This window comes from Ursus maritimus, unplaced genomic scaffold (assembly GCF_017311325.1).
Source record: "Ursus maritimus isolate PB19 unplaced genomic scaffold, ASM1731132v1 scaffold_6, whole genome shotgun sequence".
Lineage (NCBI taxonomy): Eukaryota > Metazoa > Chordata > Mammalia > Carnivora > Ursidae > Ursus > Ursus maritimus.
This window is the reverse complement of record NW_024426774.1, coordinates 424,428-448,809: the sequence shown is the minus strand read 5'-3', so window position 1 is coordinate 448,809 and position 24,382 is coordinate 424,428. Positions and strand designations below refer to the sequence as shown.

General features: G+C 44.7%; 1 non-coding gene across 1 annotated transcript; it reads left to right on the top strand.

Moving 5' to 3' along the window:
• Positions 1–10,650: 10,650 nt before the first annotated feature.
• Positions 10,651–10,758, top strand: LOC121101138. The gene has a single exon (XR_005833083.1). It is a non-coding gene; the product is annotated as a U6 spliceosomal RNA (small nuclear RNA).
• The last annotated feature ends 13,624 nt before the right edge of the window (positions 10,759–24,382 follow it).

The following is a 24,382-nucleotide window of genomic DNA, read 5'->3' as shown; positions in this document are numbered from 1 at the left end:
CCAAATTATAACAGTATACCAAAACTTTCTCATAACCCTTCAGAAATCAATTCAAATATCCCATTCCCTGAGAACTTTTCTATAAAGATTCTTATCGGAGGACTACAGTGTGTCTTACGTTAAACTGTTATGGGTCTATTCGCTGATTAGACCATATCTTGCAATGTTTTAATGTTAAATGTAGTGTGCTAGTAGAAAGCAGTATTGAATATAACATTAACATGCTAAGTTCTCGTTCGCTATCTATTTGTGCAAGGAATAGTCACTCGTGTGAATTAGGATCCAGTTTCCTCCTTAGCTGTCAAGAGTACAAATGCAAATACAATGTGAGTCCTGACCTACAGGGACTTAGAGTTGGTTTAATGACTTTCTAAGAGTGGGTTGCACAATTCTAACCAGATGTAATCCTGTTTGTAAGGACTGTGGGCTACACTTCTTAACTAGCTCATAGCAATTCTCATTTTGCCAGGACACAGAGGGTGTGCAGATAATTCTTGCCAATCTGGAGTACCGTTCTGCTGCTGGGTTGAATCAGCGGCCACCCAGGAAAAAGCAAGGGGAATCACCCTGTTATCTGGAACATAACCACCAAGAGGACTTTCCTGGTATATATTTGGATATGAAATATTTAGCACAAGAATGGAGCGATAAATTCCACGTGCTATACACAAACTCTTGCTGAATGAAGCATCGCCCTGTAGCCCCCTTCACTGTTACCTAGGGATTTTTCTGGCTTATGTGTTGGGTTGTAACACCATTTTGAAGCTTTTCCATCTCAGGAAGCATACATATGTATTCGTGAACACTAGCAAGAAAAAAGACAAAAAAGAACCACTTTTTAAAGGAAAAATGAGAGCCCTTGCTGTCCTTTGCCATCAGGAATATGGTTCTGGGGTGAAGTGAGTTTCCTATTGTTCTGGAAGCAGGAAAATTGGTGCCTTGTCCATTGCCTCATGTGCCTAAGGGGAAGGGCTCTGCCATGTAACACAGCAGAGAAGCTGTCCTCCCAACATCCCTGGCTGCAGAGGAGACATATGCCAGCTCCAGGGGGCTCCCTGGGTCCAGCCACAGGTGGCACTCAATGTGACAGATCTTGGTTGGAGGGACCCCAGCCAGTCTCATGGTCTTGGTGGTGGCATCTTCAGGGGAAGCCAAGCTCCTGCTGTGACAATCCAGGAGAGATCATCCTATCATCACTTTGCATGGGGTTCCCTACTTCTGAATTAAGACACGAGCTTCCTGGAGTGCAATATACCTCATCAAGAAAGTATCTGCCCTAAAGTGAGGCAACATGTCTTCTCCAGAAAAGAAAAAGCAAAAACTACAAAGCCCAGGGACATGACGTTCCTCTGTCCTCACCCTCTGAAACAGTGGAGACAACAACTTATCCCCAACAGCCCTGACTTTCTGGGTGGGCTGCTGGAGCTGGGGCCATGGAGGCTGAAAAGTAGTGGTAACATTCCCCAGCAAACTTCTCAAAAATCTCTTGCACATCTTCCTCCCCCGCACAGCCGTGAAAACATGGCACAGGAACGCAATCTCAGCAAGACCTTTGGAATAGAAAGACAGGCAGGTACCCCGCCAGGGCAAGGGGCTTGGGGATGGGACACCTGCATCCCAGCTTTGCCACTGACCAGTGGATCGCTTTACATTGGAGAGGTCCGCTGCCCTCATCCATGAAATGGGAATAATGGTAATCCTGCAGCACTGCTGTAAGATAATGCCCTTTTTGATGACCTCTAAAATGTAACGAAAGTGCTAGCTATCATTGCTGATGATAATAAAACAACAGTCATCAATTTGAATATCGTCCTTTCCATTCCAGAGGTTTTTTTCCCTGCCTACTCCCCTCTTCTGCTAAAGGTCTGTTGGTTTTTGACAGTGATCGTTGACACAAAACCTGTCAGAGAATGGTGTGGGGTCTTAGGGCACCAATCTAGGCAAATTGGTTTTGAGGTTTCAGTTTCTAAGTGTGGTAGAAAGGACCTCATCTTGGGGACAATACAGTAAACTCACTTTTGGCTTCTCATTCTGGTAAGCTCTCCAAGGGCATGGGTGCTATCTATGTTGTCTACTGCTTTGTTCCCAGCATCCCCCTCATGTCTGCTGATACTCATTCAATGTCTGTTGATCAGTAAATGAGCTAGGGAGACCCTTAAGGAAACCCAAAGCCTTATTTCTTGTGTCCATGAACTTACTATCAAACCCAAGTGAGACCAATATTCCTTTAAGCACTCTTTCTATAGTGAATATGTCAGCAACACTTTATTTTCACATAATGGAAGTTTCCACCCTGCCTCCTTCTTTTAAGTGAAACTATCAAAAAACAAAATAAAACACGAAACAATGACAACAAAACCTTAAGTGGTAAAGCATAGGTAAGAGTATAGGCTCTATCACTTGATCTGGGTTTAAGTCCTAATTCTACTGTTAGTGGAGTGACCTTGGGAAAATTAACTTCCTTCTCTGAGCCTTGGTCTCTTCATCTATAAAATAGAAATAAAGTGAGTACTGACCCTATGGACAGCAGTTGAAGATCCAAAGATGAAAGTTAATGTCAAGCTCTCAAAACAGCGTCAGGCACATGCCTAATGCTCTAAAATTGTTACTGTGAACGTGATGCCTGAACTTTGGAGACAAGCCACTTCCACCTGCATGCTGTGGGAAGGCACCATACTACAGGGTTTTGTAAGTCATAGAACCCTGAAATAGGACCCAGTCCAGGGCAATCTGCTCCTGTGGGGGACAGGGATCACACACAGTGATGCTGCTTGCTGCGGTGAGCTCCAGACCCTAATCCACAGCTGTCTTCAACTGCCTGGGGATGTCCCTGGAGAACTTCAAAGTCAGCACGTCCAAACTTGAACCCATCATCTTTCAGAGTCCCCATCTTGGAGACTCATTCGCCATTGTCTGGCCACCCACGTCAGAAGCTCAAGCTACTTCCTGGTCTCCTCCCTCATGCTCTGCTGAACTGACCTTCTTGTGACATCTAGAACCCAACACAGACTCTTTCATCCCTCTGCCGAGCAGGCTTCATAACCCTCCCATTGTCAGCAGATCTGGTCTCCAGTCCTATGACCTGGCACTGGTAGAAAACCAGTCCTTCCCACCTCACAGCCATGGACATGGCCATTCCAACAAAGAAATGTAATCTCACCCTTCTCTTGCTAAAAAATTCTTCCATGACCCTGGCCTGCTGCAGACAACAGGTCACACCTTCATCATGACTTACAAGGCCCCATGTGCTCTGGCCCCTGATGTCTTCAGCCTCTTTCCTACCATACCCCTTCTTCCATCCTTTGCTCCTGCCACCAGAGGACCTCACTGTGTCCCTGAGGGTGCATGGACGTCTGCCTGGAATACCCTTCCTCCCTTGGTCCTCCTGATAAAGTTCCCTTCAATTATTAAGGCTCATTTGACTGTCACTTCCTTTGTGACTCTTCCCCAGGCCCCAACCCTGGCTTTCTCAGCCTCACCTTTGGTATTCAGGAATGTCTCCCCTCCTACCATTGTTCCCTGAGCTGTAGTCTCCGTCACAAAGCATTGTCACTGAAGATGCTACATGTGTGTCACACAGTAATTGCCAGGACGGAGCATTGTTCATTCGAGGCCACAGCACCCAGGACAGGGCTGAGAACAAAGCAGGTAATCATCAGATACTTAATAAATGTATGAAAATCATTACTTAATTAATTAAGTGTAAAGGTGGGGTTCTTTCCTCAGAGAAATCAATATAAAGCTATTAGAGGACACACAAGGAATATTCTGCCTAGGATGCTATTAACCCAGGGAGCTGTGTGGGCCACTTCCTGACCTCATGTCCTGGCCCAAATGTCACCTTCCTGGTAGGTGACACTGGTCATTGCATTTAAGGCACCCTCACCCTGCACTCCACATTCTCTTTTCCTGCTTCTCGTCTCTCGGGTGCCATGGTTATCAGGGAACATGGTTTTCTTTTCTTTCCCCTCCCTCTCCCCCCCCATTCCTTCCCCTCCTTCTCTCCCTCTTTCCTTCTTTCTTTCTTCCTTTCTTTCTCCCCCTGACTAAAATGTAAGCCTTATGAAGGCAGAAATTTTGCCTGTTTTGCTCATTGCTGTATCTAGAACGATGTGTGTCAAACCTTAACTGCTCCGTGCATGTTATATTGTAGAAGAAGGAATGAGGGAATAAATGGATGAATGAATGAACGAACCGAGTAAGCTACCTGTGTTGTGGCTGGCAGTTTTGTTAGAAAAGGGAGTGATCCCTTTAGCCTAAAGGCTCAAGGTCCCTCGAAGTTCAAGGTCCATTAATCCAATTTTAATAGATTCCATTTATCAAAAAAGAAGAAAGAATACCTTTCTTTCTCCCCACCCCGGGGTCATCTTAACTCATTTTTAGTTTCAGAGTGAGCTGATAGAAGGGTCAGATGCTATCAATATAAAATTAAAATATTGAACCAAGTTCTTCTGGAAACAAGAATAGGAGCAGTGAAGATCCATGGTACGGCTAACACTCGCTCGGTGACTTGCTCAGCCCAGTCCTAAGCCCATTGCCGTATATGAACTCATTTCATCATCGCATTAACCCTGGGAGTCAGTATTATTGTTATCTCCCTCTACAAAGCAGAACGTTGATATGCACAGAGGTTAAGTAACCCCCCGATGTCACAGAGGGTGATGCAGGGAGCCCAGGATTCATGCTGGATTACAGGAAATAAAACAGTTGAGGCGCAGGGAGTGGATTCAAAGTTCTGTCTCTCAACAAAGGAGCCACGCAAGCAAGAAACTCAACCTTCTGACAAGAGTAACCTCAACTGTAAAATAGGGATGATTGTATCCACTCCTACGACCGAGAGGCTGAGAGGCAACCCCGTGTGAAAGTGCTATCAAAGTGTGAGCTTGTTGGTACAGCCACTCCGGAAAACAGTGTGGAGGTCCCTTAAAAAGTTAAAAAATGAGCTACCCTATGACCCAGCCATTGCACTACTGGGTGTTTACCCCAAAGATATAGACGTAGTGAAGAGAAGGGCCGTATGCACCCCAATGTTCATAGCAGCATTGTCCACAATAGCTAAATCGTGGAAGGAGCCGAGATGCCCTTCAACAGATGACTGGATTAAGAAGCTGTGGTCCATATATACAATAGAATATTACTCAGCTATCAGAAAGAACGAGTTCTCAACATTTGCTGCAACATGGACGGCACTGAAGGAGATAATGCTAAGTGAAATAAGTCAAGCAGAGAAAGACAACTATCATATGATCTCTCTCATCTATGGAACATAAGAACTAGGATGATCGGTAGGGGAAGAAAGGGATAAAGAAAGGGGGGTAATCAGAAAGGGGAATGAAGCATGAGGGACTATGGACTCTGAGAAACAAACTGAGGGCCTCAGAGGGGAGGGGGGTGGGGGAATGGGATGGGCTGGTGATGGGTAGTAAGGAGGGCACGTATTGCATGGTGCACCGGGTGTTATACGCAACTAATGAGTCATCGAACTTTATATCGGAAACCGGGGATGTACTGTATGGTGACTAACATAATATAATAAAAAATCATTAAAAAACAAAACAAAACAAAACAAAACAAAACAAAGTATGAGCTAACGTTACTCATTGGGCAATGTTACCGCACTAATGCTTCCATCGCATTCCATGCTACGAGGGTATTACAATCATTACATGATTGGTTCCATCCCACTCCAGGAAATAAACACCGTTATCTTTTGCCATTCATTCATATAGCCTGGGTGCATTTGCCAGGAGTTGTTACTGATTATAACAGAGCAGCCCGCACCCTAAAGCTGAGGTTAGAGTTTTTTCCTGGGGGGTAGAGGTGGTCTTGTTAGACCACAGCCAGGCCAGATGCAACAACAAAAACTCTCCATTACAGCAGGGGAAGAGCCTGGCAGTCGGCATCGAAAGGCGTGGATCTGCAGGAGACATCTGCCCCTTGATAAAGGTCTTCTTTCCATGCTCGGACAAGTTCTGCTTCGGGGTCTTTGTGCTTGCTAGTCCGTCTCCTTGACATGCTCTCCCCTTCCCTCTTTGAACCAGTTATTCTAAGTACATGTGCGACTTCTCCCGGCCTCCAGGACTGCATGGGGTCTCCTGCTTCGGGCTCAGATGTCACCCCATGAATCTCCACTGGCACCGCACAGCTGTGATGAAATCATCGTTTGCATAAATAGTAAATGTCTGTCTTCTCTGTTAGGATGAAGTTTGATGAGGTCAGGGACAATCTCCTCTTTTTCAACATCGGAACCCAGGATCCGTTGTGATGACAACACCGTGCTGGTAGAAGGTGCTTGCTAAAATATTTTGGATGAATGACAGCACCAATTAAGTCACCTTGGGGAAGCCCCAAGCTCTCTCTGAGCCTTGCTTTCCATATATATGGAAGGATCTCTGTGGCCAACTGCATTATTATGGTGAGGATTGTGGAATCTGAAAGCTCTTTAGACATAAAACATTAACATACTGTGTGGGACTGAGGTGCCATGGTTTCTATGCAAAGCATTTTAGGAGGTGAAAACTGTATTTCAAGATACAAACAAATTGATGTACCTATCAGGCATTGAGTTAATCTGGAGTAAAAGGAGGCAGGAGGAAAAAGAGGAAACATATCGCGATGTGAGGGCAGAAGAAATCCCAGGGTCCGAGGCATCTTTGGAACTCCTGGAGCACTTTCAGTGAGCACCCCACTACACTGGAGATGTATTTACATTTGGCCATCCTCTAAGTGGTGTTTCACGTTGGCCACGGAGATGAATTCTAACTTACTGTAAATAGAATGAAAAGAGCTCTGTTGCTAAATTATTTATTGCACATTACATCTGGCCCCAAGCAATGATGTTTTTAGGGTCCACAAAAGTAGCTGGGTATAGTCGATTGTCATTACCTAAAGGAAACTCTGACAATTTACATTATAAAATATCAATTATCCATTTATCAACCGCCGAATAGCACAAAGGCTCCCCCCACCGTGGCAGCGTAGGAGGCTAGAAATAATTGCATGCATCTTCTCCCAAGCACCAGGTCCAGGTTTGCCATAAAGATCCACCAACCAATTCTTTTTCGATTCTGTGGACTACGTGAAAGGCAGACTCTCCTGTCCTCTAATGAACCCCATACAGCTTCCCAACGCCCACGGAGAGTTAGCCTCCAGAAAAATCTTCTTAATGGGGGTTGAAATACAGAATAAGCCCCTTAGAGAGCGTCATGTTATGGAAGACAGATTGAGAAAGGCTTTCACATCCCTCTCTCTAGTTGCAACAGGTTTGGGGTTGAGGGAGATTCTATAGCGAGAAACATCCCATATACCTTTTTTTTTTTTTTTTTTTAATATATAGATGAAGATACTTTTCTTTGCTGGGCAGGTACCTTTCATCTCCAAAGTTTTATTCTTTTTCTTCACTTCTGCTTCTCTTGGTCTTTTCTGACTATCATTTAACCGAGGGGCTTATTAATCCCTTCTATAAACTAACTTCCCTGCATCTGCAGAAAACCCCACTGCCCTTCTGTCTGCGACTCCAGTGTCCCTAACCAAGAGCAAAGGTGAGTGGGAGACGTCCACTGTTCGTAATGAGCGCTGCCAGTGTCTGTCCCAGGCACCTGTAAGGGTGCTGACCATCTTGATAGGCAAAGACATGGACGGTTAAGCCAAACGCATGAACAAGACCTCAAAGAGGGAAAAGAATAAAAATAATATTTTAAAAATCGAATGATTCAAGAGCAAGTGCAATCAAGCCAGAGCTGCTTTATAAAGATGTCTAGTGCCTCAAGGACAGTAGGCTTAAGAGAGAAAGCGACAAATCAACGAATGGGGCAGACGCGTGGATGAATGGATTGGCACCTACAGCCCGGGAGCTCAGATATTATTCTGTATCTATAGAGAGATGCAAGTGGAACTTGAACCCTAGCCCTCTCAGCATCTTGTTCTCCTTCCACCGGTCAACAAAATGACCATGTCAGGTGCTGCAGAAATGTCGGCACCCCGAGCGGAGGGGCAAGGAGCCAGACACCTCTGCTGAGAGCCCTGTTCCTGTGCTTTGGAAAGCTTATCCCTTCGCTCTCCTTCATTTGAGAGTTTAGTCTCTCTGACCCCATCCTGACAATGGGGTCCGATATGGAAGGGGAAATACAGGTGTGATACCCTTGCAGAGAGGCGGGCTTCTCAAAAAGTGTGCTTGGGCTAACACGATTGAATATTTATTTATTTATTTATTTATTTATTTATTTATTTTCACAATTGAATTTAAAGCACGGAGGCATGTGGGAGCTCATCTAGACCAGCCCTTCCATGCTGGTGACGAGGGCACAGAAGCCACCACTTGTGCAAGAAGAGCAGCACAAGCAGCCCAGCGTCTCTCTCCAACGGCATCACTCAAGAGCATCACCAAGTATGTGAGACGATGCCACGTGCGACGGCGAAAAGGGAAATGTAATACATGAAGGAGGATCAGAAATGCCAGGATGTTGGGCAATGTGTGGGGAATGAGGTGTGATTTTAAATAGAAGAGTCGGCGGGGGTCTCAGTGACAAGGTGACATTTGAACAACAACTTAGGGGAGCTGAAGAGTTCATTGTATGGGCATCAGGGAAGAGGCTACTGGAACAGTCACTGAGAAGGCTCGTGAGCCCACCCGCCCAGGGAAGAGCAACGAGGCCAGAGTGGCGGAGTGCAAGGTGTTGGCGGGGTGGGGCAGAGGGAAAGGAGACAGCGAGTGCCCATAATGAGAACCAGGTGACACAGAGTTCTGTAGGCCACTGGAAAGACTCTGGCTTTCACTCTGCGTGTAATGGGTGCCCCGGTGGGACTGCAGCCAAGCACGAGACAGAGATTCAACTTACGTTCTGCAAAGATCACTTTGGCTGCCGTGCTGGACAAAGACAGCGGGTGATAGGAGAGCAGGTGGGGGGAGGGGGGGCACGGGAAGGCTATGGCAGTGATCCAAGCAAGAACAATGTATTAAAAATGATTAATAATCAAAACATAAGTTCTGGGCAAATGCTTGAGAGATGCCATCAGTCATTCATATAGAAATCATGCAGAGTAAATATCAGGAACCCCATTCTATTTTTTAATGAGAAAATGGAATTCAGAGACAAAGACCTTCCTCAGTGACACGTATTTAGTCAATGGCAGAGCCAGATTTCAAATCCTGACTCTCAAGTGTTGGGCACCTACTGTATGCAAGGGCGCTGTGAGACCTGGAGGGCTGGATCCCCGCTCCCTGCTCTCCAGGGCTACAGGCAGGTGGCTGACGAGAGGGGATGGGCCACGGGGACCCACAAACAGATGAAGAGGCAGCAGGGCATCTTTCTGTGCCTCCAACACATTCTGCTCCCACGAAATTTTCCCTAGATGCCCCCAGCAAATCCACTTCTGAGCGAGAGACCCATTAAGTCCCGGGCATAATTTTAAAAGGTATGGAGTAAAACATGGAGAATCAGAAGAAACTAAAAAAATAAATAAAAATAAAAGTCGGAAAACACATCTGCAGACTCCAGAGTATAGAGGAAGAGAGATCTGAAGGAGATGGGTCCTCCAGCTCTGGCTCTTTTCTCTTTCTCTGCTGGAACATGCTTTCTCCTCCTCTCTCAATTTTCATCAGGCTTTATCCAAGACGGGCATATACAGTCTTGCCCCTTCTCCCTGGCCAGGCAAATAATGCCATTGGGCAGGCGCCTGGGCAGTTCAATCAGTTAGGCGTCTGCCTTCAGCTCAGGTCATGGTCGGGGGTCCTGGAATTGGCCCACATTGCATCAGGCTCCTTGCTCAGCAGGGAGCCTTCTTCTCCCTCTCCCTCACCAACCCCCCAGGTCACCACTCATACTCCCTCACTCTCTCTCTGTGAAATAAATAAATAAGATCTTTTTATTTATTTATTTGTTTATTTATTTGACAGCGAGAGAAAGAGAGAGAGAGAGAGCCCAAAAGACCATAAGCAGGGGAGAGGAGCAGAGGGAGAGGGAAAGGCAGACTCCCCGCTGAGCAGGGAGCCCAATGCAGGGCTCCATCCCAGGACCCCCGGATCATGACCTGAGCCGAAGGCAGATGCTTAACCGACTGAGCCACCCAGGCGCCCCAATCAATAAGATCTTTAAAAATTAAATAATAATGCCAGTGGAAAGCTGACAAGCTGTGTGGCCCCCAGGCCCGTCTGCTGGTCCATCTATTCCTGGCCCCACCACCTGCATGGCACCAGGCTGCCCCAGCCGCTCCAGGCTCCCACGTCCACCACTTTGGGCTCCAGCTGACCCAGGGAAGATCTTGAACAAGAGATGGCAATGCTAGAGGAACGGAAACTATGTGGTTTCCCTCTCCCTCTTCTCTCCAGCCTCAGAGCGACTTGCCAGCCTAGCTGGTGACCGGCCCCTGACCTTGGGTAGCTCAGCGCTGACCCTCTCTGACCCTCTATCCCAGTTTGGGATAGCTTTCCTCCTTTTGCTCATCTCTGGGTGCTTTGTTCTACTTGTAATTTATTCTAGTTGGCTTTGCCTATCTTTCGTCACCAGTGTAGCTAATTCCCTGGATTAAATCCCTCCTGCTTTGAAGGCTTGAAGTGGCTTCTGCTTTCTTTGAATGACACACAAGCTTACTTTCATAGAATAGAAAGCCATGCCCTCAAAAATGTGCTGCGTTAGAAGCAATGCACGACAAGTGCTCGTTTCAGAAGCACATGTACTAAAATTGGAACGATTCAGGGAAGCTCAGCACGAGCCCCCACGCGAGGACAACACACAAATTCGTGAAGCAGGCCGTATTTTTTTTAAATGAAAAAAATAAAATTAAATTTCGAAGTCCCTGCCTTGAGTTCCACTACAGATTTATAATTTTACAGTAAAAAAATTCGTTTCGATAGACATCCAAGTGTTTAGGGTCAGAAAGGTAATTTTGAAAAATAATCATCCGTATCCTTAAAAGTTTTCATAATGAAGGGCGACGCATTCTATTTCACAAATTTTCTAAAAGGTTCATCAATATTTAATTTTCTTCTAAAAGCCGCATTACGATTACCATTACAAAGTAAACAGGCTTTTGTTCCAAGGGAAAAAAATGTATCTCTGTGATGTGGCCGATATCTCTGTTAGCATAATACGGCGGAGGGGAGTATATTTGTAATAACAACAGATTCGTGCTCTGAATTCCTGCCCCTTGCTACTTTTACAAACTAAGCATCATTTTACCAGCGGGAAGACACGTACCTGACTTTGCAGCAGCAGGGTTCTATTCCTTAATGTTTGGCTAATCTTTGGGTGATCTCAAGGGAAGGTAATGGAAAATTTTTCACAGTTAGCAGGGGTTATGTGACCTTCTCTTTCTGTTACCTGGGTCAGCTAACGCTCTGCGAGATGGTAGGGAACGAGAACCTCATGAACGTGTCCAGAGCCTCTTCCCTGCTCTATTCAGAACCAACTTGTAGCTAGTCCTGAGTGCTAAGCTCTAATAGAGACGCTCTTAATAATTAATCCTTTCCTGAAAGTGCTTTGATTTTTCTGATTCACATTGAGTTGAGTATATATTTGGCAACTCTAAGCCTATTGGGCCAAACCAAAATTGTGTTATATTTCTGTCCCTGTGAGATTCGAGTGAGAGAAGCTAGAAAGGTGTGCTCTCCTAACCCATGAAGAGAAGCTTGGCATTATTCGCCTCACCAGACGGGGCACGTTTAGCCCACAGTAGAATATTCACGCGCACCGGTCACCGTGCCTCCTGGTCAACACGTGTGTGCCTCACACGTCTGTGCCTTTGCTCATGCTGTTGCCTTCCTCACGGTACCTTGCAACGCCATACTCAACTCTGAAGAGTCAGCTGTTGCCTCCTCCGAGAAGCCTTCCTTGACTCCACCCCATCCCCAGGCTTGCTCGGGAGCCTCCCCTCAGCCTTCCTTTCCGCCCCCCTGCTTTCCGCTGCACTTGGTTCCAAGGCAATCTCTGTGGGGGTCCGTGGCGCCTGCAGACTCCCCACTTCTGCGGGGCATGGACTGTCTCTGTACGGGAGCGTGCAGCCTACACGGTTCCTCGGGACATGTGTCCTGAGCACGGCTGAGCTGAGCGGAGCAGAGTGGCTGATAATTTATGAAGTCTAGATCTCGCCTCCGGCAAAACTGCAAAAGGCAACAGTTCTCCCAGCCCTGTGCTGCATGACCATTTCAGGACACAGGGGAACATTCATCTCTTTTCTGTAAAGTCGCCTGTGTGGGTTTGCTGCTTGCATTTTTCCTTTTCTTTTTGGCTTTCTTCCTATAAGAATTACACAACCTCCTGTCCTCCTCTTACCTCCTCCTCCTCCTGCACAGCTCTGTACCTCCGGCTCCGAAAAGCTATGAATAAAGAAAGACAGCTGGTACTTCAAGATCCTGTTACTAATTCAATACGTGCATACCTTTCCTGTGAGTCCTGCAGAGAGAGCTCCATTTTCTGGAGAATGGCAAAGCCAAAAAAGCCTTTCACTCCAGCCCTACAGAAAAATACAGACCTCAGAGGCCTGAAAGGGCTTTCAGAGCTCAGCCTCGCCCCATCCTTTATGGGAGCGTGTTGGGTAACACAGCCAGACGTGGGGGAGGTGAGGCTTCACCGTTTGCCTGCTCTCCGCAACTCCAGGCCAGCTCCTTCGGCTCTTCGCTCTCAAATAGGGTCAATACCATCCACTGCTCAGCGTCCGGGGGAGGATTCATAAGCTCGTGTTCTGTAGAGTCTGGCCCCTAATGTTCAGAAATGGGTAGAAATAATAATAAAGAGGATGATAATCGTAAAATGTTTATTCACAGTGGTTATGGGTTAAATTTTATCCTCCCCAGATTCAGAGGTTGAAGTCTTAACCCCAGTACCTCAGCATGTGACCTTATTTGGAAAGAAGGCCTTTTCAGAGGTAATCAAATTAAAATGAAGTCATGAAGATGGGCCCTCATCCAGTATGACTGTGTCCTTATAAAAGGGAGATTTGGACCCAGACGCGTGCATGGGGAGAGCGCTGTGTGAGGATGAAGACAGGCATCCCTGTGATGTTTCTAGAAGCCAAGGACCACAAAGGATTGCCAGCAAACCACCAACAGCTGGGGGACAGCCTGGGAACAGACCCTTCCTCGCAGCCTCCAAAGGAACCAACACCACCGACACCTTGACCTTGGACTTCCAGCCTCCAGACCCGTGAGGGATTGATTTCTGTCGTTGAAGCCCCCCAGTCTATGGTTATTTGCCTTTGAAGATATTGAGAACAGAGACATTAGACAAATGCCCAAGGTGACAGAGCAGCAAGGAGAGGGCGAGCCAGAGCACACACCCATGGGGAGCACACTGGCTGCCCCCCCTCTGCAGCCACACCCCCCACCTACTGCCTCCTCCAGCTCCCATTCCCCAGGCCCCTTTCTCTACACACTCAGAACATGTCAACTCATCTTCCCCAATAACCCGGCCACCTTCCCATCTCCTACCTTACGCTTCAATTAGGAATGACATCCTTCCCACGAGAGATTCTGATTTAATTGGTCTAGGGTGGGACCCAGCCCTGACATTTTTAGAAGCTCTCTAGGTGCTTTTCATGAGAAGCATGGTGAAGACACTGCACTGGGCCATACGCCGCTTAGAGCAAGGCCATGGCTGCCTTACCTGGTGTCCACCATATTTGGTTTAATGGGTGTTCCAATGGGTAGGGCTTAATGACTGCATCCCAGGTAACAGGCCAATACACAGCTGCAATGCTCCAGGCCATGTTGGACCCATCTGTTGGTTGTGTGAACTTAACTGTGAAAGTTGCCTGACTCCCCAACACCATTTTCCCCTCCCTTCCTCCCTCCCATGCTCTGTGCCCTCCTGGGCTGCCCTCCTTGTATCAGATCTGCACTTTGCTCTCCACCATGGGGCTCTGACTCACCACACCTCCATTTTTAAAAATAAAATTTAATTTAAAACGTCAGGCTCTATGCTCAGTGGGGAGTCTGCTTGAAATTCTCTCTCCCTTTCCCTCTGCCCTTCCCCCCATTCCTGAGCTCTTTCTCTCTAAAATAAATAAATCTTAAAAAAACAACAACATTTGAGCGTCTCTCCATCACATATTTCAGAAAGTTCAAACTCTTTTTGCGACTCATCACACCTGTTGTTCTTCTCCCCCTTCTCCCCCTTTCTGTTCTGCAACATGCTGAGATTTGCTGCCCTAGTCAGACTCCCTTTCCGCAGCAAGCTTTCTCCTGCCTCAGGGCTTCGCTCCTTCTCTTCCTTCTGCCTCACAAGCCAACCAGGACTACTTTCCAACACTTAGTTCAGGAACCTCCGTCCCTGGACCTGCCCTCTCATAGACGGTCCACCCCCACCGGCCTCCCAGGCAGGGTTAGACCTTGGGGTTTCCACTTGCCCTCTTGGTCTGGAGACTGTGGTTATGCATTTATATTATCTGTCCCCCCAACTCTCTGCCGTCCTGGGAACATTGACTGTCCTATTCACGTCTGTGGGGCCATCGCTTAGCCCAGCATCTGGTACAGATTAGATGCCCAGCAAATATTTGCAGAATGAATGAGCAAATCATATTAATTGATATTTACCAGTGCTTCACAGTTTACAAAGTGTTTTAAATGGCAAACAGTAGGGGTAAAAGGGAAAGAAAGATCATGTGGATCTAGTGGCCGTTTCACCGAGGCTCCTGCCAGCCCTGACTCAGTTTTTCAAAGAGTTACTGTTCTTCGAGGGCCTGCAGTGGCGATACAGCCATTAGGGGAATGTGTTGGGTTTTGGACTTGGACAAAGAAGGCTGAGTTCACACGTCAGAGTGGAACTGGCTTCATCCCCCTGCTTTGATTGACACCAGACCCCGGGCCACTCCATACTCCAACCAAGAGCCCTGAATGCTGCCATCTACAAGGACAGGTCAGCACAATTAACAGATGTTGCCAATGGCCATTTAAAAGGACAGGTGGCAGTGTGTGCATCCGTCCGCAGAGGTCACTTCTTGAAAACAAAAGGCTTTCCTGGTGGTTTGTTCAAGGCCAGAGCTCCTAGGGAGTCTTCCTTGTCCATTTGGAGCACCAAGCCCATTGTCAAGACTTCTGGCCAAGCCATTGTGAAGCGATGAGGAACAGGGGATTAGGGTCACACAGAAGGAGGATTGGCTTTGAAGCTACTCCTGGGCAGGACCTCCCTGCTGGGGGCCCCGGAGAAACTAATGGACTGATAGGCAATGGGCGTAATCTCAGGCCTGTCTGCCGTCCAACTGCTTCAGCTCCTTAAGTACACCCCGTGTGGTCCCTCAAGCTCGTGTGGTGCCAGCATTAGAAGTCACTACTGTCACCCACATTCTGCCTTTGGGATTGTGCCAGGCCACCTCCCGTCCATCCACTTTGCTCCTGCTTCAATTCTGCTTTCCTTCCAGGATCCACACCCCCTCTTAGCTTCATCTCCTTTGGGTTCCAATTCTGAGTCAATCTCCATGGATCATGGCACTTGATTTCTGGCTAGAAGTCTCAGCTTCGGTGGTCACCACCCTGCCCCACACCACCCCACCGCCCCCGCCTCCCACCTGTGCCCCCAGTACACCCAAGGGCAGATCTGCCAGTCTCTTCTCCTGGCTTCCCATGCTGATACCACAGCAAGAGGCTTTAGATTCTAAGTAGTCCTCATTTGCTCCTCTTCCTTCAGGGTCCCCTCTGGCCATCTACAATCTGTGTTACTCTCAATCCTGTCCAATTTTCCATCCTTGAGCCCACTCACTCCTGAAGCCCATTTCTAAGTTAACACCGTTGATCGCAGAGCCATGGAGTGGAAAGACGTGGCGTGTATTATAATAAACATGCTACTCTCAATAGAAAGAAATATATCAGGAAGGTGTTTACCCCGTTGTTTGAGAGAAGAAACATCATCTCCTTTGTATGATACAAAATAAAATAATAAACTGCCTTGTTAGGCATAAGCCAGAGGCAGAGGGCCTTGGGCACATCTTAGCATCAACCCCATGAGTTGTTTGAGTTACCTGGTGAACAAATTGAACAGATACAGAGTGGTGGGCTGTCAGGAGCGCACACAGATGCCGCTTGAATCCTGGACAGATGGCAGCCTTTTTCCAGGCACTTTGTTTCCTTTAGCCCCAAAGTCTTCCCGATATTTCAGATTCATGCTGTGATTTTTTAGTGGAATGAAATTACAGCAGCTCAAAATTATATCAATAATTATATTCTGCTCAGATGAGAATGAGTGTGTTCCAAACTGCTAGCGGGACCTCTAGCAACCATCAGGAAAGCAATTTCTATGTGCCAAATAATTAAGTAGAGCATTTTAGAAAAAAAAAAAAAATGAGGAGGAAAGGCTGTGTGTGAGCTCATGTGGATCTGAGAAATTTTGCCTCTGTCATCCACCAGCCAAGACTGAAGTCTTTGAAGCCTTAGTTGTCTTCTTTGGAAATTAGAAATGATGCTAGCCTAGCCTACGTAATTGTGATGATCGGATGGGGGATACATTGTTACATACATTGCAAATTATATCAGAGAAGGTGATGCATAAAAAATAGTCACAAAATGAAAGATGAAAACTCTTAACTGGGGCTCCCCGGGGATTCCCTGGGTGCGAGACTGGGTTACTATTCAAAAATATTTTAAAAATTCTCTCTAGTTCCAAGAGCAAACTACCTCTTCACCCCTTGACTCTGGAATTGGCCGCATGACTTGCTTTGGATTATGAGATGTGAATTGGTGTGACGTAAGCGTGAAGAGTTGCAGGGTTGTTCTTGTCTTCCTCTAGTTCTGTTATTGCCCTGAGCAAAACTGTATGCAGGCGGAGCTGCCTGGCAGGGAGGGCGGGGCGGTCCAGTCGCAGTGACTGATTTCAGTTGACTGTTAGAAGCATGTGGAAGCCCAGCAGAAGTAAGACCCTCAGCTGATCCACAGAACCATGAGCATAAGTGATTGTTATTTGAGGCCACTGAGTTTGAGAGTGCTTTGTTTGCAGTAATTTTGTGACATTAACTTTTCCCCTCTCCACATAGGTTGACCGTATATCTCCGTTATGCAGAACAGCCTTGGTTTATGTCTGTTTTAGGGTCTCATCTGTTTTACCATTTTCCCCGTCTGTCTTTCCTTCCTTCCTTCTTAATCTTTCTTTTTCTTTCTCTCTTTCTCTCTTTCTTTCTTTCTTTCTTTCTTTCCTCTCCTCTCCTTTCCTTCCTTCCTTCCTTCCTTCCTTCCTTCCTTCCTTCCTTCCTTCCTTCCTTCCTTCCTTCCTTCCTTCCTTCCTTCCTTCCTTCCTTCCTTCCTTCCTTCCTTCCTTCCTTCCTTCCTTCCTTCCTTCCTTCCTTCCTTCTTCCTTCTTCCTTCATTTTAAACAAAGTATTGCTATTTGTTGCACTGAGATAAACTCAGATGGACTTGGTAGACCTTGACTTTGCACTTCGTCTTTCTGCATGATCTATCTACTGGAGTTGAAATGAGTGCACTCAAGAGAGACCCATGTTAACATCTGATTAAATCTGAAAGGTGGTTAAAACAACACACCTCTCTTTTCTCAACCTTCCCAGACAGAATGTAACTAACACCTCTCTTTTAGTGACAACATGCAAGGGACTTGCAAATAAAGCAAAATGTGCCCGGGCACTAGCAGCTAAGGACAGCTAACTCTTCCCATCCTTGAATGGCCGTGGGAGAGAAGCTGGAGCTTCTGCCTTCGGTCAGCTGGTATACCGTCCATCTGCGGCAGCACCACACAGAAACTCGCAGGCTTCACAGAGCTCCTGGGCCACCAATCAGAGGGGTTGTGTAGGAACCGGTAAATTACAGCTCAGGTGTAGATTAAGCACGGGCAGGAAATAGTTTGAGAAGCCTGCTTTAGAATGTTGTAGCAGAAGAGGATGTCATCTATTAGTCAATATAAATCTACAACTATTTTTTAATGGTTTTATTTGACATACTTTTTTTCTCTTTTGCTATTAACTTTGTTGGCATAAAGTACCAAAAAAAGTGCATAATTAATGAAATATACAGTCTAAACTTTTGTTTTCAAGAAAGTTAATTATGCTATATCACAAAATGCTTGCAAACACTTACCTTCCACCGTGGAGGGCTGTTGTGATGTCACTAACCACAGGGAAACTAAAAGACCAACCGTGCTGTAGAACCATCAGTATCCATTTCAACATTATTTAAGAAGACAGTGCCCGACCACCATGATTTAACACACGAAGAGCAGCAGGTGTGTTTGTTTTCACTGTCTGAAGCATGACTTTGAATTTAGATCAAATCACTATTCAAATTAAATTGGCTCTTGTTTCATTCTGAGTTTTCCTGTGCACATACCAAAGGTGAAACTATGATGGTTTATGTGTTGTCTCTATGCCCCGAAGTTCACAGAGTGTTTAATGATTCTGGTTTTATTACGCAAATAAATACTTCAAATGGAAAGTCAGATTATTTTAATAATTAGTCTTTTTTTAATTCATGAAATCAAGGCAGAGCTATTTAAACGTTACCACAAATTCAGTTCGAACGTTCAGCATGAAAGATCAAATTATTTGTCTTTACAAGGTAAGGTAAATATAAGATTAAGGAACCTACATGACAGAACCTAGCTTGGAATTGGCTGTGAGGCAAACATACTTAACAATGACATTCATGCACACCGGAAACTAATACAACGTGTATGTCAATTGTGCCTCAATAAGAGAAATAAAAAGCCATTCAGATAAACTGTAGGGATCTGCGAATCAAAATCAAAGCTGTAGTTGTCAAAATGTATAAAGACACGCACACGATATGTACACCCAGAGGCAAATAAACATCCCCAGTAGCTAAACTGCAAAATCGTTGACAGAGCTAATGTTGAGTATCTTTCTAAAAACCAGTCTATGTATGTCTACGTTGTTTGTTCCCTTTCTTTAATCAGATTTAGAAGTGTTTGATTTTTGAAGAACTACTCTGTAAATCAACCCAAATGTCCTACAAGGCCATTACACTTTTTGAAAAATGACCTCTACATTTTGGCCATGTTCTGTTCAAAACTAGATGGAAATCTTTGATCAAAGAGATGGAATGCACATTCCCCACTGCCCGAAATAAAAAGCAAAATAACTTCTGCAGCTTTTGAAGCTCTTAACAAGTTGCCATCGGTAAAACAAAGCTTACAAACAAGATCTTGAAACACCCCTCCAAAAGCAAGGGGAAATATTAACAATGGTGAAAGTGTAATTTACAAGTTTGCATTCTGAAATTTCTTAATATGTTTGACAAAATATTCTCAAGAATTATGAACAGAAATAACTATTATTGGAGAGTTTCGTCTACTACTGCATCTGAGGAAAAAAGGTACTCTGAACGAGGAAAAATTATGCCCAGGGACAAACCTTGAAGAGTGAAATGCTTAGACTTTTCAGTATGAAAGGAACTTTTTAAAGTGTGTTCTAGTGAAAGGAGTCAGAAGTGTCAAATGTCAAATTTTTAAATTTTAAAGTAAAACTTGGAAGAAGATTAAAGACAATTTTATTAAAATGAAAGAAGACCATTGAACAAAATTTTCAGGAAAGTACATAATTTTAAAGACACAAATAATTTTAAAACTGTTTAAAATGTATACACTCTAAGATCATTCATTCCACTTAGATTATTTTTTGTTTGAGATAATCAGTATAAAGAAGTTTTGACATTTGCTTTAATGTACTTGGATATATATTGTTTTTTGTGGGTATTTGATTTGTATTTAAAATTACTTTTAAAAATAGGTTTGACTAGAATTAGGTGATAGATCATCAGTATTATACAATTAATTTGTCCATCAATAAATACATTTTTAAGGGGCACCTGGGTGGCTCAGTTGGTTAAGCCTCCATGGGCGCAGGTCATGATCTCAGGGTCCTGAGATCAAGCCCTGCGTGGGGCTCTGCACTCAGTGGGGAGTCGACTTGAAATTCTTTCCCTCTCCCTCTGCCCCTCCCCCTGCTGGTGCTCTCATAGGCACACTGTCTCTCTTTCTCTTTCTCAAATAAATAAACAAATCTTAAAAAATACATTTTAAACAACATATTTAAGTTCAGTTCTTTCAGTTTCAAAATATATCCTGGCTCCAACAATAAATTGAAAAGTCACTGTATCTCTGGGTCCCTTTCACTGTCATATTATTGTTTGTTTTCTAAGTAAAGCAATCAATGAGCACTTCAAAAAGTCCTATTTAAATTGTGCAGAAGTAAAGATTACAGAACAGCGTTTCCGTATCCAGCCACTCTGGGTCCAATAACCCTGAACGACAGATGTTTCTGGAAGAAAATCCAGGATTTGGGTCAAGAAAGTTCTGGGTAAATATGTTTAAGGGCCATTTGTGGTAGTGCAGGATTCTGATGTTCTTTTTAGGTATGACTTGCACTCTTTTAAATGTCCCTAAAAATCACTATTCGTGTTTACTTAGAACCTCTCTATTAAGTAGTGAGAAATGTCGAAGATATGGTGAAAAACGATGCTCTTTTGTTGTCACAAACCAAAAAAGTTTTAAAACCCTTACATCAAGGCCATAGCATTACCAAGTGCTAGCTAGAAAATACTATCTCATGGGATAATCGGTGTCATGTCTGTTGCACTGGCCTAGGGGAAAAGAGACACGTTTCAAGGTCTTTGCTACAGCACGTGGCCGGAGAATGTCAGAATAAAATGGTCACAGAGGGTTTTCGAGAATATTAGGATTAGCTTTTGGCACAAAGACCAAGAGATTGCAGTGTTTCCTTATTGTTCAAAGTGAACCTGAGTTGTCAGAGCAAACAAACGTGTTACAGAGTGTTTTCTACACGCCGTGCATCGTGTACGGTACAAGAGTGCACTTCCCGAAGGCCTACTTCTATTAGTCATTTCTATCTTTATTGGAGGCTTAACCGTTAATGCCTCAGGGTTTACCTTTTAAAAATAGCTCAGACAAGAATGTTGAGGCCGTTTTAACGTGACAATGTGTAAGTCGTCATGCATGTGTCTTTGAATTCCAGGATGTATTTCCTAGTTATAAAACACATAAGTTCCAAATGTCACAGATACTTGTAAGAACTTTGCACCTAAAACGAAGGCAACATGAAGCAATCCAGTAACAATCATTCATGCAATCCTCGGAACATTCTAGATACAGCTTGGGCACATGTGAGCAGTGTAATCGCCATTCTCACATACATGGATGTGATCCTTTTTTTAGATGACACTTACTCATCTGTCATTTCATTGGATTTAGAAATCAGCTGTCAGGGGGATAGACCAATGTTACAATTCTCTGATATTTCTATAGAAAAATTTAAAAGGTCAGATTTCCTTTTTTGCAAGCTTTTCACGTTGCTTCATTTGATCCTGAAAACAATCTGATGAGAAAGTCAGCATAAAAATTAGATCTGCTCTCTTGCCCCAGGCTGTTGGAGTTTGAAAGTAACATCTTGCAAACTCAACTTGATCAGTTGAAAGGGAAATTTATTGTAAGGATCACCTTTCCAACTCACGTGACAAGTAACAGCATCCCGCCAGCCAGAGAAGACTGTTCTCTCTCTCTACCACAGGTCACCTTGAATTTTTTTATTTCTGCTTTTCTTCATCTCTTACTCGGTTCAATTGATTTCCTCAGGACCTACCGTGGCCGGCAGCCCCTAGCTCTCTGTCCAACTGCACCGTCCTCAATCCACCACCATCCTCTAAGAATTTTCAGGGTTTCCTAAAAACACAGAAAATCTGAATGACTCAACCCTTCCTGTGACCTGGTTCCCTTGGGTTAGAGAGTCACCCTAACCCAATCAGCCATAGATGGGAGTGTGGGAACTTTCTGGAAAATGTTGGGAAGTTAAGTATCTAATTAATATCTGTTAACACTCTCTGTGCCAGATACTGGGATAAATATTTTATATGCGTTTTCTCATTCTATCTAGTTAACAACTGTATGTGTAGGTAGTAGTATTTTTATTTTATAGATGAAGAAACAGATTCACTGACTTGTCAAATACCACAGGTTAGAAAGTTGTAAAGCCATTCTTTTCGTTCTGGGCATTCGAATCCAAAGCTGTGCTTTTATTCACTGTGCCATGTTGTATTTCATAATCTCTAAATTTAGTACTATCTCAACTTTAGGAAATCATTCTGAAATGTTGATGGAGCTTCTTAAAGCCTAAAGTTTATCTGGATCCTGAAATGTCTAAGAATTACTGGGAAATGCTGGAAATTAAAGGAAGACAAATGTGGGTTACACACATTCACAGACTCACATGGATGAAATCAGCGTGGCATTGTCGTAAGGCGGAAGGTCATAAAATAAGGATTTCAGAAAAGGATCCATTTTACATATGAGTACTTAGTATATGAATGAAGCTAATCAAATCACCAGAGAAAGAATAAACTGCACAAAATGAGGCAAGACAGTAGCTATCAGGGTAGAGTGATACTTCATAATACATACGATTTTTAATTTTAACTTCTGGACGCATGAAAGGCATACAGTATTTATGTAATACGTATTTATGAAACATCACTATTACCTAATGCTACACAAGGCAGCATTAATTCGTATCCAAGATGATTTTTATATCAGCTTTGTCATGTCAGTTCTCCTTGAGTCCAATTTTTTCATTCAGCAAACACATACTAAGCACTTTTTCCGGGTCATGCGATAGGATTACAAAGTTAAAAAGCACCGTCTCTGCCCTTAATTAGCAACTGTGTTATTCTTCTGTTTCTCATAGTATCCAGTTCAATTCCAGCCTACAAAGAGTTTTTAATACTCCTTGGTGGCCAAGAACCTTGCAATACTCCGGACATAGAGCGGAAGAAAAAGAAGAGGAGGAGGAAGAGGAGGACCGGAAGGAAGAGGAGGAGAAAAGGAAAGGAACCAGGAAGAAAGGAAAGAAGAAAGGGGAGAGGGGGTATGATTAGTTCCTGCATGAAGGAAAAGTATATTCCAACTGGAAAGATGTACAAACAAATAATTTCAATATAATATGACAAACGCCAAAAAGGATGTAATGGCTGATTGTAGAGGACGCACTGAGGAAGGGCATTTAGAGGGGTGTGGGCATCCCAGGAAGACTTCCTCGAGGTGGTGATGCTAAAGCCGGGAGCAGGCCAGCAGAATCCAACCACCAGAATAAAGAATCGTACATATTGGATACGTACGTACTGAATTGATTGAATAAACAATGAATGGTTCATTGACTAGATCAATAGTAAGTGGATGGAGGAATCAGAAAGAGCTAACATGTGATGTCTGACCTCTAGGCTTTTAATTCCTCACTGGAGAAAAGAAACAGAAGCACAGGAACTCAATTATTCTTCCAGAACAAATCTGAAGACAAGTTCTCCGTCAGAGTGCCTTTGGCAGCTTGGAACAGAACCCATGACTGAAGCAAGGCATAAACGCTGAGTGTTTGTAGAACCGCTGGGCATGTGAATGTCCCCGAGAGGGGCTTGCTTATTTCACAGCTCAGAGAGACCAGGCCTCTGGGCAGCTGCTCCCCGGTTCTTCTAGACAGGAACAAACAACACACTGGGGGCGTGTTTCCTTTGCTCACAGGACTCTACCCCACACTACTCCACCTGTGACACTAGAAGTGAGGATTTTCCACACATCAGGGGATTCTGGGACACTAACTGGATGGCCCTACTATTGAACTCAATTTTGACCCTGAGATGGTGTCAGATTCCACAGGTTCAGGGCTCTGTCCCCCAAGATTGCTCCCCACGCCCGACTGCCCAACACACACGCGCACACACACACACACACACACACACACACACACACACACAAGCTTCAGATGCCGATCCCAAGTCTGGTAGTCACCAGTGCTTCTGACAGGCTCTAAATCAATTTCCTAAAACCCCCTCCTAGGGTTCAATTTAGTTTTCCTGGAGGGACTCACAGAACTCGAGAAACCAGTGTAGTTACTTTATTACCTGTTTATCACAAAGCGTATTAAAGGATACCAATGACCAGCCAGATGAAAAGACACATAGAGCAGGGTCAAGAAGGGTCCTGAGCACAGGAGTTTCTGTCCTCATGGAGTTCGGGGTACAGAACCCACCGGTACACAGGGGGTTCACCAACCTAGAACTCTCTGCGTCGCCTTTCTGGGGTTTTATGGAGGCTTTATCCATAGGTATGGCTGACTAAATCATTGGCTATTGCTGATGAACTCAGTCTCCAGCCTCTCTCCCATCCCTGGAGGTTGGGGTGGGGCTGAAAGTTCCAACCCTCCTATCCAGGCTGGCCACCAGCCCACCACCGGTCCTTGGGGACTTTCCAAAAATCACCTCATCAACATAAACTCAGGTGTAATTGAAAGGGGCTTGTTATGAATGACAAAAGTCACCCATTTCACCTTTATTGTTCTTGGAGCTATTTCAGGAACAGAGGACAAAACAAAATATTCTAACGGAAGATGCCCCTTTGGTTGTTATATAGGAAATTACAAGGGTGTTAGGAGC